Source organism: Lissotriton helveticus, chromosome 3_1, assembly GCF_964261635.1.
Source record: "Lissotriton helveticus chromosome 3_1, aLisHel1.1, whole genome shotgun sequence".
Classification (NCBI taxonomy): Eukaryota; Metazoa; Chordata; class Amphibia; order Caudata; family Salamandridae; genus Lissotriton; species Lissotriton helveticus.
This window is the reverse complement of record NC_136061.1, coordinates 1,895,780,549-1,895,797,286: the sequence shown is the minus strand read 5'-3', so window position 1 is coordinate 1,895,797,286 and position 16,738 is coordinate 1,895,780,549. Positions and strand designations below refer to the sequence as shown.

Sequence of the window (16,738 nt, the reverse complement as noted above, 5' to 3'; positions counted from 1 at the left end):
GAGCGAGTGCAATAATTGCCAACATATGGTGCCGCTTGCTCCCGCTAGGGTATGGCCAAACATGCATGCCTTGCATTGAAAGCAATGCAACGCATGCACGTTTTTGCCTGGAAAGCTGAATCGATCTCAAGAGGTCTCTTTCCTAAGCAGCGCATGCGCGCTGCGTAGACGAGACCTAAAAAGGTTTATGAGGAGTACGTGGAGTCAGAAAACAGAGCGGAAAGGAATAATCGCAAGGTTTCATTGTATAAGAAAAATGGTGGGAGTAAGGACTAGTGTAACAACCACGAGGGACTTAGAAGTATCATACTGATGAAGAATGCAGAACTTTCAGGAAACTCCTGTGGTGAGTTGGTGAGAGGTGAAAGTGGCAGTGGTGATGAGGGAAATAATGGATTCATAGAGAGAATACAAAGAAGTTGAGGCATGCATTTAGAGATGTCGTAGACCGCCTCGTTGCTTGGAAGACTATGTTCAGGGTAGGTGAAGTCTCTTCCAGTACAAGATTTGCTGGTATTGTTGTTAACTACTACTTTGTTTTCCTCTTAGATCACCTTTTTGTATGGTATGTCTCAAATGTTAATATAGTCTTTATCATTGGTCAGTTGTTTTTTATGTGTTTTCTTTATGTTCATTATTTGTTTCTTCATCATTATTATTTGTTTTATTGTTTGCAATACAATGGGAGGGGATGTGTTGTGTAGTACTTTCTTTGTGTCTTTTGTAGACAATAGCACAATAGGTAGTCTGTATCTAGAACCTTTCAGTCGTGGGGTTCTAGTCAGGGTGGTTGGTTGGAGCGGGATTCTATTCAAGACAGTTGGTGTTTGGCTGGCAGGAGGGAGTGACGCTCGTTCGGCTGTGCTTTAATAATCAGAGTGTTACTTAATTTGCTGTCTCCGGACCCTTTGCTATAGAACTCTTGCCACGAGTCTTTCACAGTGACAATTTGTAAAAATATTCAAACATTGACAGCGGCATTTAAACGCAAAGCCAAAGTTATATTGCCTTCAATTAATCCTGAGTCAGTTATTTTTGTTTTCAAGTTAGGATGTGTGTGTCATGTTTGTTAGTTGTTGCACTCAGATAAATGTATTTTCTGTGGTTACCTCGTTGTAAAGGTTGTCCCATGCCACGCATGATTGTTGTGTACTTTTAGAGGTTTCCTCCCCTATTTCTTTCTACCCACATACATTTTACAACGCCTTTAGGTTCATCGTTTACAAATGTACAGTTAAAAATGTGCAGCGATGTTGAACACGCGTAAATCACGGTTATCAGTGAAAGTTTACTTGACCATCAAAAAGGTTTGTGATTCGTTCTCAAACAGCACGGATCATAATAATAAATTGAAAAGATTCATATACTATAATGCCATCTCTTATAAGCAGTTTATTATAAGTGGAACGAAAACAACTGTGTAACCAAATGACCACCATGTCATCAGTACAATAAATGGCATTTAGAAATAGCAGACATTTACTTCCCCTAAGAACTATTTCTGGATTAGTAATACGTTGCTCCGTGGTATAGCTATTGAACATATCGCACAACTCAACTGACACATAATATCTATGTATAAAAACATCTAAATGCATAAATGTACCAAAATATAAACGACTTCCGATTAACTGCATTGAACTACCTTAGTCCTGCGGTAAAGTTTTCAATTTCAACTTTGACCTTTACACGCCTGTTGTGTCCTAGCAGACACAGGCAAGGGTTAAAACTGTAAGCCAACACTCAACACCCACCCACCACTGATGTCACGACATCACGTGACACAGTTAATAAAAAGAGCCGAGCACTCGTGCTCGTTGCTCACTAACCCAGCTAACTCTCTGTGTCCTGCGTCCAGTCATTTACCACCATGTGGGCCTAGGGCCCCACGACATAACATTTGGCGACGAGGGTGGGATTCGAACCCACGTGACGCAGCCACTACTGCAAAGGGGGAGAATGCTGCCCGTGTGAAGGGCACCCCCTGAAGAGGTGGTGCCGGACGCCGAGAGGCCCGTGGGGTGTGTGCCTTGCCCCGGGCCTAGCGTTGACAAAAAGCCGACCGGCCAGAGCCCACCTGCACCGGCCGCAACTGTGCCCCAAGCGGACTGATCGGAGCCCACCCGAGTCGGCCGCAGTGGCAGCGAACCCCACTGGAGCGGAGTGCTGGCCGGGCGGAGCCCACTTGCCACGGCCGCAGCTGAAGCGTGGCCCGTAGGCCTGAGGTGAGCCAGGGGGCTGTGAATGGCCCCGGGGGGTCGCGGATGCCAGGAGCGACCCCCCTATGACTGCACATAAGCGGAGCACACCCGCATTGGCCATGGCGCTCTGCCGAACGAAGTGCGGCCGGTAATGAACATACAGTGAGGCAGGGCCAGCGGAGCCCACCTGCGGCCTGCCAGCAGCGTCCCCCGCCGCGCAGCGTGTGTGTAGTGAGGCTGCAGCGGCGGGGTGAGGAAATGGCCCCCTATGAACACTGCATAAAGCAGAGCCTGCGAAACGCACCTGCGGCCTGCCAGAAGGAGTGTCCCCTGTCCCCCGCCCAGCGTGAGAGAAGAGGAGCTGCCACGGGCGGGGAGAGCAAAGAAAAGTGCAGCGCAGCTCCCCTCTGGACTGTGCATAATAAGCGGAGCTCACCCGCTGCAGACGCTGTCTCGCCCGTCGGAACATGGCCCCCAGCCCCCCTGCCCGCGCACGGAGGGAATGAGGCTGCAGCGGGCAGGGAGCGAAAAGAACGAACAATGAGCCCTCAGCGACCGGACATGGCCCCCAGCCCCCCCTCGCACCATAAGTACTGAAATGTCTGCAAAGCGCCGAAGTGAACCAGAAGGCGGTACGCGGCAGTACTGGCTGCTGGAGGGCCCCCTGCCACGTTTTTGAATGTGCCCGGACCCCCGCAAGGGCAAAGAAGCATTCCCTCCACACGCGCACAGACACACGCGCACAGAAAGCGCATCACCTTTCCGTCAGGCAAACAGGGGAAAAATGACTGTGCCCTCCTGCCTCACAGAAACAAAAGAAAAAAAGGCACTTACCGGTAGATAATGTGGTGTCCTGTTCCTGGCGATCAGCGGTGGATCCAGCCCCCTGTGCAGCCTGGGAGAAGCTCACATGTACAAAAGGAAAAAAAACTCCGGCATAAGGACTACCGGCAAAGAAGGTTGCTGAGGGATTGAAGTTGAATTCAACAATGCCATCTACTGGCCAAAGTACATTACTGCGCACCTACAATGAAAGTCAATGGCAGCACCTTACATGCCATAGAAGTGACATGTGCTAGCAGGAAGCAGTGTGCTGGAGAGTCCACAGTGGAGCACAGGAAGAGCTGCTGCAGCCTACAAGTGAAGGGGGAGATGCAAAAACCTGCAAATCAGCAAACAAGCACAAGACACGCCAAGGGAAAGCCTACGAGGGAGAACAAGCCAGCAGCGACGCGGACGAAGAACTAGATCGCTCATCACTGCTGAGGTGACGCCTGGGCGCCACAGGTGCTCACCGCAAAAGCAGGAGAGACAACAACCTCACGCTGGACGTCGAGGGAGAGTCAGAACCGTCTACCGCAAGCAGAAAGATCCAAAGGCAACCGATGGAAGAGCACAAGTGTATCCCGGACGCGGACAGTAAAGGACAGCGCCTGAAAGTAAGGAAGCCACACCCCAAAGCACCAGAAGACGTGCGAGGCAAGTACCCAAGTGTGAAGAAGAAAAGTGCGATACGTACGTGGAAGAGTGACGACGCCAAAGAATCTAATGAACCGCAAGGAACAAAGCTACACTGAAGATGTATCACGACGGTACCAAGTGAAGCAAGAACTTCCCACTGCAATGCACACTGACGTGCAACGGAAGAGTAACGCAACGTTACCCCGCAGCCAAAAGGAGGCGAAGTAACCAAGCACGGTCAACGCCCCAAGAAGCTAAAGAGCCTCACCAGAAGCGCGCACGGGAAGTGCACCCACCGGAGAAGGTCCATGGAGCGGTGAAGTTAACCCTCCGGAAACAGCAGAGCACACAAAGAGCGCAGGCAAAACTGTGCCAACGCAAACAGAACTGCAGCAGAAGCACATGGCGATCCCAATGATCGCGGATAGCGAGAAGACTCACGAAGAGGAAGCTGTCCACTCCATCTGGTAGCAAAGAACGCCCAAGAAGAAAAGGATGATCCGACAAGCCAGAGGGGCGCCCAAGAAATTCTGCCAAGAAGTCAGGATGAAGATGTCCTGCCAGAAGACGTCCGTAAACTGAGAGATCAGAAAACCTGGAGAGACTGACGCAACACCTACAAGAACTAGAAGTAATAGGAGGCAAGAGAGAAGATCGTAATGACCAGTCCAGTCACCGAAGAGTGGAGAGAAGGCAGTGTCCTAAAGACAGGACAAGACCAGACGGAAACAGGTGGAGTGCACGCTGCTTGAAGAAGCCTGGTCAGCAAGACAAAGGAAGAAAGGTGACCGCACCGTGTCGCGAAAAGGAGAAGGGAGAAGTGTGGCATGATGCCATGAAGAAAAGAACTGAAGTCATGTGGCACGATGCCATCAGGAACATCTGGAAAAGGTGAAGAGAGGTGTAACAAGTCCACACACCTACAAGAAGAAGAAGAGGTGACACACCACAACATCATGTACAGTGACCCGCACGTCCAGGAGAACACTGATAGCACCAAGAACAGAACAGGCACCTATTCACAAGAGCATGCTTCATCATTGGTCTACTGCTCCTCGTCAGACTGGCGCTGCAATGTCCGACGGGCGCCGAAGATGCGCTCTTTGTTGGAGTTCTTTTGTTCCAGCCAATGGTTGAGTGCATGTGAGGGGTCTGGTGAAAGTGTAGTCGTGAAAGTGGGGTGGTTTAAAATTAGGTGCGTCAGTCCACAAATACTTTTATTCGCGTGGCTGGCTCCCTAGGTTAAAAGGGTGGGAGGGGAGATAGGGACTGTAAGGGGCACAGTGGGCTACCTCAACCCTCTAAAGTGTTCGACATGTTTCTTGCCTAACTGGCAATTCTTCAGGACCTAAAAGTGCTCGGTACTACACGGTGAATAGAAAAGATAAACAAAGATAAAAAATAAAAATACAACCTCTCTGGGTCAGTGGGGAGGCAGGCCCGAAGGTCCTGCTCTATCAGGGTAACCCCAGGTGTATCCCTAGTGGGCCCCGCAGTCTGTTCCCGTGGGGCTGCTTAGTGAGGTATGATGCCTCTAGCAGGAGCAGCCCGGGTCTTTAGACCTGCCCACACGTCTAGCGGGAGTGCTAGACGTGTGGGCAGGTCTAAAGACCCGGGCTGCTCCTGCTAGAGGCATCATACCTCACTAAGCAGCCCCACGGGAACAGACTGCGGGGCCCACTAGGGATACACCTGGGGTTACCCTGATAGAGCAGGACCTTCTGGCCTGCCTCCCCACTGACCCCGAGAGGTTGTATTTTTTATTTTTTATCTTTGTTTATCTTTTCTATTTACTGTGTAGTACCGAGCACTTTTAGGTCCTGAAGAATTGCCAGTTAGGCAAGAAACATGTCGACCACTTTAGAGGGTTGAGGTAGCCCACTGTGCCCCTTACAGTCCCTATCTCCCCTCCCACCCTTTTAACCTAGGGAGCCAGCCACGCGAATAAAAGTTTTTGTGGACTGACGCACCTAATTTTAAACCACCCCACTTTCACGACTACACTTTCACCAGACCCCTCACATGCACTCAACCATTGGCTGGAACAAAAGAACTCCAACAAAGAGCGCCTCTTCGGCGCCCGTCGGACATTGCAGCACCAGTCTGACGAGGAGCAGTAGACCAATGATGAAGCATGACATCTAATTAACTGGATGTGTGAGGTCTTCTAGTTCCAATAAGGGAACTTCTGTCCCCTGCCTTTGCTCTCCTCCCTTAGACACACACATTGTTATATTACCCCGGGGAACTTTGTACCTTTGTGATATATGGTTGACTGGACATGTACACTGGACCCCGTTAAATATAGTCCACTTGAGGTTCCCAATTTTGTATTGACCTATTCACAAGACCCCGAAGGAGAACTGACCATTCCACACCAGCCAGTGGAGATCCAAGGGGCAAAGGCCTCAGAGACCCGGTGGCAGAGGGTCCCGACACGAGAGATGAATCCATCGCCGTCTAACCTGCACGTCCCAGGAAGAAGAGGAACTTGTGCGCAAAGGCAAGAGTCAACAACTACCCTTCAGGTGGAGCTACGGACTTTGCGAGGTAGTACCCCCATCGTCTCCTCCATTCATACGCAGACTGTGGAGTTGGAGCAACGCTGTGGAATAATACGCGGCCCATTGGAAACCTGATGAAAAGGGCCTTCGGGACATCTCGTGGCAGGAGAACACCCGAGAGAGGGGCGTCCTAGTGAGAAGAATGTCCTTCGAACACTCCATCCTTTGTAAGGTAAAGCCAAGCTGCCTACAGTGAAGAAACCGACGGACCCGTAGAAGACAACATCCTTCAAGTCTAACATCTGGTCATCCTGTTTGACGTCACCCTCAAAAGCAAGATCTCAGTGGACTGACCAACACACTTCCACGGCGCAAGTAAAGAAGAGCACGCCCACCGAGAACCAGGACGTCAAGCCAAGAAGAACTAAAGTTTCAGCAGCAATTTCCACCGTCGTCATCAAGCAAGCAGCTGAAGAGACTCAATTTAAATTTGTAATTAGTGTATATTTATGTACTTCCTCCCACAGATTCGGACTTTTGTCTTTCCTTAATTTTTATCAAATTTTGGGAGGAATGTTGTGTCCTAGCAGACACAGGCTAGGGTTAAAACTGTAAGCCTACACTCAACACCCACCCACCACTGATGTCACGACATCACGTGACACAGTTAATAAAAAGAACCGAGCGCTCGTGCTCGTTGCTCACTAACCCAGCTAACTCTCAGTGTCCTGCGTCCAGTCATTTACCACCATGTGGGCCTAGGGCCCCACGACATAACACACGCCCATCGACTAAAATACGCACAAACCTCATTTTCAGTACGTGTGTCTCAACTTCATGCGGAAAGGCTGTTTTACAGTTAAATGTTAGGGCATGTTAATGAAACGATTTCCTGTCTGGTTTTACAGGGCACAACCATCGTTTGACATTGTGCCACTTATTGTTAAAACACAATGTCATGAATCACAGCAAAGCATCTTAGTACGAACATAGTGAATTATAAAAAAAAGTATAGGTTACTTACACTTTCCTTTAAGGTAGAGCATTGACCGTGGGCCCCAGTTTCTTGTTAAAACTTTATTCTAATTAAAAAAGAAAGTTAAAATGATATCACTGAGCGATTTAATTTTCTTTACACAACTCAAAGTTCCCAAACGTACATTCGGGGTACTCCAGACCTCCACTGTCAGAACTGTCATAAGGATGGTGCACCTGCAGACGATAGAATACTTGGTGGTATTCTGAAAAAATCCAAGCGCGTTTAAAACAGTATTTGCAGAATGTACACCTCGGTGTCGAAAAAAGGACAAAATGTGGGTGGGGGTCCACCTACCATGTTGGGGTGAATCTTCGCTTCTGAAAACCACGAGTCTTCGAATCCCTGTTGTGTGCTGGCGGGTCCCCTCAGGAGGAGAAACTATTCAAGTCCAGCCTCACCTCGCTATCTATGCTGCATTTGTTGTGTCCTAGCAGACACAGTCTAGTTGTTAAATGTGTAATGCTACACTTAACACCCACCCACCACTGATGTCACAAACCACGTGACACAGATAATAAATAGGGCGTAGCGCACGTGCTCTTGGCCCATTAACCAAGCATACTACTGGTGTCTGTGTCGCCGTCCTTTACACCATGTGGGCCTAGGGCCCCACAACACAACATTTGGCGACGAGGAGTGGTTCTAAACCCACGCGACGCAGCCACTGCTGAAAGGGGGGAGAATGCTGCCCGTGTGAAGGGCACCCCCTGGTGAAGCGGCGCCGGCCACCGAGAGGCCCGTGGGGCGAGCGCTGTGCCCCGGGCCGAGTCACCGACGAAAAGCGGACCGGACAGAGCCCACCTGCACCGGCCGCGACTGTGCACCTGCGAGGAGTGCTGACCGGGCGGAGCCCACTCGCCACGGCCGCAGGAGAAGATAGGCCCGTAGGCCGGAGGTGAGCTCAGGGACTGCGAATGCCCCTGGGGGATCGCGTATGCCCGGAGCAATCCCCCCTGTGATCGAACGTTGGCGGAGCTCACCCGCATGGTCAGGCGCCCCGCCGGGCGTGAAGCGGCCGAAAAATAGACTTTAAATAAAGGCAGACCCGCGGAGCCCACCCGCGGCCTGCTTGCTGCGTCCCCGCCGCGCAGCGTGTGAGAAGTGCAGCGGCGGGGTGAAGAAAAACGCCCGCAGCGTGTGAAGTGCTGCGAGGCGCTGTAGGCCGACAGCGGAGCCTACCCGCGTGGCCATGGTGCCCGACAATGAACTTTAAACACAGCAGCGCCAGCGGAGCCCACCCGCGGCCTGCCAGAGGCGACCCCCCATGAACAATTATTTCAGCAAGGCCAGCGGAGCCCACCCGCGGCCTGCCTGCAGCATCTCTCCCGCCGCTCTGCGAGTGTGAAGTAACGCGGGCGGGGAGAGTGAAAGGAGCGAAGCGGAGCTCACCTACACACCAGCACCGCACGGCGGACCATGGCCCCCAGCTCCCCTATCTGCGCGCGGAGGGAATGAGGCTGCCGCGGGCAGGGAGCGAAAAGAACAGACAAGAAGCCCTCAGCGACCGGATATGACCCCCAGCCCCCGCACCATAAGTACTGCAATGCCGACAAGCGGCCAGCGCCGCCGAAGTAAACCAGAAGGTGGTGCGCGGCAGTACCGGCTGCTGGAGGGCCCCCTGCCACATTTTTTAATGTGCCTGGACCCCCGCAGGGGCAAAGAAGTTTTCCCTCCACACGCGCACAGAAAGGGAATCACATTTCCGTCAGGCAAACAGAGAAAATATGACTGTGCCCTCCTGCCTCACAGAAAGAAAGGAAATGGCACTTACCGGTAAATCATGCGGTGTCCTGTCCCTGGCGATCAGCAGTGGCTCCAGCACCCCTCCCTCTGGCATGGCCAAGAAGCAGGTCCTGCAAGCTGGGGCAGCAAATGAAAATTTCAGGGAAGAAGGTCACCAAGTGAAGAAAAGCTGCTGCTGAAGAAAAGCCCAACCTACACTGCCATCTAGTGGACTTTGGTGAGCAGTGCACCCAAAAGAAGCCACAAGAAGAAAACAAGCACAAGACACAACAAGGGAAAGCCTACAGAGGTAAAGCAAGCCTGCAGCGACGCGGCAGAAGACGGAGACCCATCAACACTGCAGAAGTGATGCCTGTGGCCACAGGTGCTCACCGCAATCGCAGAAGAAGACAACCTCACGCTGGACGAAGAGGGAGAGTCAAGACGTCTACCGCAAGCAGCAAGTTTCACAGGCTACCGACTGAAAAGAGCGCAAGTGTACCCCGGACGCGGACAGTACAGGACAGCGCCTAACAGAGAGGAAGCCACACCCAAAGCATCAGAAGACGTGCAAGGCAAGTACCCAAGTGTGAAGAAGAAAAGTGCGACACGCAAGTGGAAGAGCGACAACGCCAAAGAATCAAATGAACCGCAGGGAACAAAGCTACACTGAAGATGTATCATGACGGTACCAAGTGAAGCAAGAACTTGCCACTGCAATGCACACTGACGTGCAACGGAAGAGTAACGCAAAGTTACCCCGCAGCCAAAAGGAGGCGAAGCAACCAAGCTCGGTCAACGCCCCAAGAAGCTAAAGAGCCTCACCGGAAGCGCGCACGTGAAGTGCGCCCACCGGAGAAGGTCCATGGAGAGGTGAATTTAACCCTCCGAAAAAAAAAAATAAAGCAGAGCACACGAAGACCGCAGGAGAAACTGCGCCAATGCAACAAGCACTGCAGCAGAAGCACATGGCGATCGCTATGATCACGGATAGCGAGAAGACTCACGAAGAGGAAGCTGTCCACCCCATCTGGTAGCAAAGAAGATCGCCCAAGAAGAAAAGGATGATCCGACAAGCCAGAGGGGCGCCCAAGAAATTCTGCCAAGTCAGGATGAATATGTCCTGCCAGAAGACGTCCGTGAACTGAGCGATCAGAAGACCTGGAGAGACGGACGCAACACCAACAATAACTGGAAGTAATAGGAGGCAAGAAAGAAGATCGTAATGACCGGTCCAGTCACCGAAGAGTGGAGAGAAGGCAGTGTCCTAAAGACAGGACAAGACCAGACGGAAACAGGCGGAGTGCACGCTGCTTGAAGAAGCCTGGTCAGCAAGACAAAGGAAGAAAGGTGACCGCACTGTGTCGCGAATAGGAGAAGGGAGAAGAGTGGCACGATGGCATGAAGAAAAGAACTGAAGTAAGAAGTCATGTGGCACGACGCCATCATCAACAACATCTGGAAAAGGTGAAGAGAGGTGTAACAAGTCCACACACCTATAAGAAGGAGAAGAGGTGACACACCACAACATCGTGTACAGGGACCCGCACGTCTAGGATAACACTGATAACACCAAGAACAGTACAGGTACCTATCCACAAGACCACGACGACCCGTGGACTGCAGGAAAGCACAGGCCGGACCATTGGTAACACCCACCTTTGGGATCGAGCGGAAGTCTGGAAACGGAGGGAGCTCAGATGGCCTGAATAAGGAGAACTGACCATTCCACACCAGCCCGTGGAGATCCAAGGGGCAAAGGCCTCAGGGACACCGGTGGCAGAGGGTCCCGACACGAGTGATGAATCCATCGCCGTCTAACCTGCACGTCCCAGGAAGATGAGGAACTTGTGCGCAAAGGCAAGAGTCAACAACTACCCTTCAGGTGGAGCTACGGACTTTGCGAGGTAGTACCCCCATCGTCTCCTGCATTCACACGCAGACTGTGGAGTTGGAGCTACGCTGTGGAATAATACCCGGCCCAGTGGAAACCTGATGAAAAGGGCCTCCGGGACATCTCGTGGCAGGAGAACACCCGAGAGAGGGACGTCCTAGTGAGAAGAATGTCCTTCGAACACTCCATCCTTTGTAAAGTAAAGCCAAGCTGCCTAGAGTGAAGAAACCGATGGACTAGCAGAAGACAACATCATCCAAGTCTAACATCTGGTCATCCTGTTTGATGTCATCCTCAAAAGCAAGATCTCAGTGGACTGACCAACACACTTCCACGGCGCAAGTAAAGAAGAGCACGCCCGCCGAGAACCAAGACGTCTAGCCAAGAAGAAATAAAGTTTCAGCAGCAAATTCCACCGTCATCATCAAGCAAGCAGCTGAAGAGACTCAATGTAAATTTGTAATTATTGTATATTTGTGTATTTCCTCCCACAGAGTCGGACTTTGTCTTTCCTTAATTTTTATCAAATTTTGGGAGGAATGTTGTGTCCTAGCAGACACAGTCTAGTTGTTAAATGTGTAATGCTACACTTAACACCCACCCACCACTGATGTCACGAACCACGTTACACAGATAATAAATAGGGCGGAGCGCACGTGCTCTTGGCCCATTAACCAAGCATACTACTGGTGTCTGTGTCACCGTCCTTTACACCATGTGGGCCTAGGGCCCCACGACACAACAGCCATCTCCGCCGTCTGAGGTTTTCCAGGCAGGTTTTCTCTTAATTTAACACCACGAAATAGCGGAACTGAAAGAAAGACAGACGGTTTATAATGTGGCGCATTTACAGTAAGGTGACGTAAGTACTCTTTTACTCGGAAAGGGCCGCAGGGCTGATTACATTAGCACCCTGCTGCTGTCCTTGGGGCACGGTGCAATTGTGTGTCCTTTCCGTCTTAAATGTACCTCTTCTTTCATTAAACGTGACTTAACGGCTCTGATAATCCAATTTCCGCTTTTGCTCGGATCATTGAAAGAATCCTGAACTTGACTTCCAAATTCTTACTTAGCAAATTGCCTACATTATTCTCATTAAAGTGAATTGTGTGTCATTTTAGAAACCGCATGTAGAAACATGCCTTTCAGCCAATTAACTTTTAAATGACTAATTGACCTATGTTTTTTCAATTGCACCCCCAAAAGATCTCATGATGTAATTTAAACTTACAAATTGCAATTAGTTTGACTAAAATATAAAATTAAACTTAGGTGCAGAATAATTTGGGTTGCTAGCTGACTCTTTGTTCTCGACTTTTTTTTGTTGCTTTTTTGCATGCGGTGGGAGAGGACACGTTCAATGGCCATATCTTATAAAATGCCTAAGCATACTCGTCTTCCATGAATCCATCTCACCGTCTACTAAAATCACCTTTTTTCTTGTCTTCTGTTGCTATCACTTCTTCTTGCTTTTATTCTTCTTTATTTAGATTACAGTGGGCTGTGAAGTATGAGCTAGGAGTACACATTTTGAAAAGGATGGCCCAGCGAGACTGCAACTCAAAAGGAGCTTCAAGGAAGAAGTATTTTGGTCAAGAGCTTTTCTTTAAGTTAAAAAAAAGAAAATCCAAACAAAATACATGCATATAAATTGATTCATACACAGGCTTTCACTGAGACATTTTTATCCATTGGTCTGTTGTAGTGTCATTAATATTTTGCTTTCACTAACTGAAGTATTAAGCATGGGACTTTGAGTTACTCCACATCAGTCATTCACATCCCTCAATGCGAGTGACGGTCTTTGGACTGTGACACCAGCTTCAAAATGAATCATCTTCAGTGCCAGGAACTGTTGGGCCAATGCACCTTTTTATTTACTCCAAATACTGGGTTTTGTTTGTTTTATTTTTTATTTTGTAAGGGTCTGGAAGTATTCCAGACACCTCTACAGGACCCTTGTGATTGCCTGTAGTGTGCTGCATCCCACGAGGGCACTGCAAGCGACAGCCATTGGGAGGGAGTGGGGCAAGCCATACCTGGACCAATTTGTGTGTGTGTGCAAAAGGCTGCTTTATTGAAAGAGGTGCATATCACACCCTATTAACCCTGGTCACTGCCTTAGAAAACTAAAACCTCACTATACATAAATTACTTGACCCCTTGTTCCCCCCTCCCCTAAGATCCCCACATAAAATCCCCCACCCTGCCAAATACCAAATAACATTACATAACAATCATATTACACAATCTTACACAATATAGCATTTACAAATCCTAACCTCCAATGACCCAAAGCCCTACCTGCCTTTGTGAAACTCTAACTAACAAACCTCTAATCTAAACTTAGCCTACCTGGTTACCCTTTCCCTGCCCCTCCTCACAAACTACCAACACTTAACTAAAAACTACAGCCAATCTTGGCCAACTTTCAACAACCTCACCAGCACCTGTTCCAAGCGACAAATATACAACATATCAAGACCGCTATGGACCTGTTCCAATACGTCCTAGGATAAAAAAACCCTAACCAGGATAAAAAAACACAGACCAAGAAACTCGAAAAATGAGGGAGGGAGGGTGGGGACAAAAACCTAACACTTTATTAACCCTGGCCACTGCCTTACAAAACTAAAACCTCACTATACATAAATTACCTGACCCCTTGTTCCCCCCACCCCTGCGATCCGCACATCAAATCCCCCACCCTGCCAAATATCAAATAACATTACATAACACTCATATTACACAATCTTACACAATATAGCATTTACATATCCTAACCTCCAATGACCCAAACCCCTACCTGCCTTTGCGCAACTGTAACTAACAAATGTCTAATCTAAACTTAGCCTACCTGGTTACCCCTTTCCCTGCCCCTCCTCGCAAACTAACAACACTTAACTAAAAACTACAGCCAATCTTGGCCAATTTTCAACAACCCCACCAGCACCTGTTCCAAGTGACAAATACACAACATATCAAGACCCCTATGGACCTGTTCCAATACCGCCTACTGTAAAAACCCTAACCAGGATAAAAAACACAGCCCAAGAAACCGGAAAAACGAGGGAGGGAGGGTGAGGACAAAAAGCTCACTGCGCAGCACTCCCAGCCACCAGGTCACCAAACCTAAAATGGTGGCTGGGAAAGTGCAAAAAATCCTATATACCTTTGGGCAATGATTTATAATTGGGCTCCAATTGGGCTAATCACAAAGTAGCCCAAAGTCTCCCAAAATGACCGCTACCCGGCCAGCCTCTCCTCCTCACAATCTGCCCGGGGGGCAGATCTTGCGGTGCTCGGCTGCCCCCCAAATCCCCTTTTGAAACAGCCTATCAAACCGTTTCAAAATTTCTGTCCCTTCATATGAATGAGTGCTTATGCATATGGACGCAGGAGCAACCAATTGTGATTCTGAGATGTAGAGACTGCTGCAAGTCTTAACATTTTGACCGGAGGAGACTCTGGTATCTTACCTAGTATTTTCGCCTCTTTTGGTTTCCATATACTGCACTCGTAGGGCTTTTGGGAGATGCCTGGCTCCCACAACGTGGGCGCCATGCTGAATTAGTTTCAGTAGTTCAGTTGTTAAACCTATTACATCTGCTTCGTTTTTTTATTTCCTTGTATTGCACTCGTAGTGCACTCAGGAGGTGCCTGGCTCCCACAACATGGGCGCCATGCTGAATTAGTCTCAGTAGTTCAGCTGTTTTACTTATTACATCTCCCTCATTTTGTTTCCTTGTATTGCATTCGTAGTGCACTCGGGAGGTGCCTGGCTCCCGCAACATGGGCGCAATACTGAACTGGTATCAGTATTTGAATAGTTTTATGTTTTTTTGTTTCTCCCTGTTTATTTTGATTAAATTTCCGCGTACAGTACTACACAACTGCAGGGGAGTCTGCTGAATGCGTAGGGGATAGCTACACCCCAGTTTCTTGCACCATTTTGATTTGGCCAATAGCGTTTTGGACCGGGGACACGCCCCCTCTCACATGGGAGATTATTTAATTAGTCCTATGGCGTGTCCGCGCAGCTTCTGACCCGATGAGACTGTGGTGTCTTACCTAGTATAGCTGCCTCATTTTGTTTCCTTGTATTGCGCTCGTAGTGCTTTTGGGAAGGGCCTGGCTCCCGCAATGTGGGCACCATGCTGAATTAGTCTCAGTAGTTCAGCTATTTTACTTATTGCATCTGCCTCATTTTGTTTCCTTGTATTGCACTCGTAGTGCACTCAGGAGTGCCTGGCTCAGTAGTTCAGTTGTTTTACGTACTACATCTGCCTTGTTTTTGTGTCCTTCTATTGCACTCGTAGTGCACTCGGGAGGTACCTAGCTCCCGCAACGTGGGTGCCATACTGAACTTGTTTCAGTATTTTAAAACTTTTATGCTTTTTTGTTTCTCCCTGTTTATTTTAAATAAATGTCCTTTTACAGTACTAAGCGACAGCAGGGTAGCCTGCTGAACGCATAGGGGGTAGCTCCACCCCATGGTCTTGCACCATTTTGATTTGGCCAAATGCGTTTTGGATGGGGGACATGCCCCCTCCCACATTGGAGATTATTTCATTAGTGCTACAGTGTGTCCGCACCAGCAGCACGCCAAAGGCATACCGTCTGCGCCCGTCAGCACCCAGCCTGCGCACAGCACCAGCCGTCCTGCCCATTTTTCACCAACTCCCGGGCAACTGACTCAGTATTCGAGAGGGGAATTACTGGTGCTGAATCCCAGAGGTAAGCAGGTGAAGGTTTGCCCAGTTATGCGGTTGGAAGATAAGAAACAGAACTGCTTTTGCCCGGTCTGTAAGACCATCCTTCCCACATTCAAGGACAAGGTGTGAAGCAGTTAGTGGGACCTAAAGTCAAGGCATCAGTGGACAGAAAAGAGACTAGGGATCTATGCTGTGCTTTGTTCAATGCCAGATCATTAGTTAAACACAGTTGCGAATGTGCAGAATTTATTCAGAGTCAAGGTTGTTACTTAATATCTATCTCTGAGAAGTGAACTGATGCAGCGTCTGGTCCCAGCATGGTGGAAGCCACACTGCCAGGCTACGGGATTTTCATGCTGGACAGGAAAGATAGAAAAGGCGGAGGCTTGGCTATACTCTATCGGGAGTCCCTTTCTTTTACCTTTGCTTCCTCGTTGTTGCCTGTCTGCAAATCTCTATCTTTTAGCTTCCAATTAAAAGCATAAAACAGTTTTAGTCTACCGACGGCCAGGACAAACAGACCCTTTTATAGACAATATCAACAATCTTTTGGAAGACGGTCTAGCCGCCTCCAATTTAACAGTTGTGGGGGACTTTAACTTCCATCTGGAAGCCATTCTGGATGCCGAAACAGCAGTCCTCCTTGACCTCATGGAGAGCCTCGGGCTATCACAACTGGTGAAGGAACCCATTCATCTGGCAGGCCATACGCTCAATGGGATTTTTTCGAATAACCCACACCTTTCAGTAAAGGATATTCTGCCACTTACCTGGTCCGATTATTAGGCCATTAAAAAAAAAAAATCTTTTAGGTAGCACCCCTCAAACAGGTGGTGTGCTCAAGAATAGATCAGGGAGAGCTTGTAACAGGATTAATCAACAGAAATTGCATGCACATTTAGTTAGCTCCCAACACCTTTATGTGGCGGATATAGACAGAAGCACCAGTAATTTTAACCATTGGTTGGAAGCAAATGTCTCACTTCTAGCTCCGATTGCCTCATCAAGTTCTAGGTAAAGTCATCCCATGGCCCCTTGGTATTCACATAGGCTGAAGGAGTGCAAATTAGAATGTGAAATACAGGAACGTTTCTGGAGGTTGGCCTACAATCCTGTAGGAGGCAAAAATATAAACAAAGTCTTAGCAAATATAAAGAAATGATAACTATGGAAAAAACGAAATATTTCTCCCATAAAAAAGA

At 49.0% G+C, this 16,738-nt stretch overlaps 1 long non-coding RNA gene across 1 annotated transcript in view; it reads right to left on the bottom strand.

The window, feature by feature from the left end:
• LOC144825198 (uncharacterized) overlaps positions 1-14,398 on the bottom strand; it is a 106,006-nt gene extending 91,608 nt beyond the window's left edge. Inside the window, exon 1 of the long non-coding RNA XR_013609329.1 lies at positions 14,301-14,398. This is a non-coding gene — a long non-coding RNA (uncharacterized LOC144825198). The remainder of the gene's footprint in view (positions 1-14,300) is intronic.
• Positions 14,399-16,738: the final 2,340 nt, after the last annotated feature.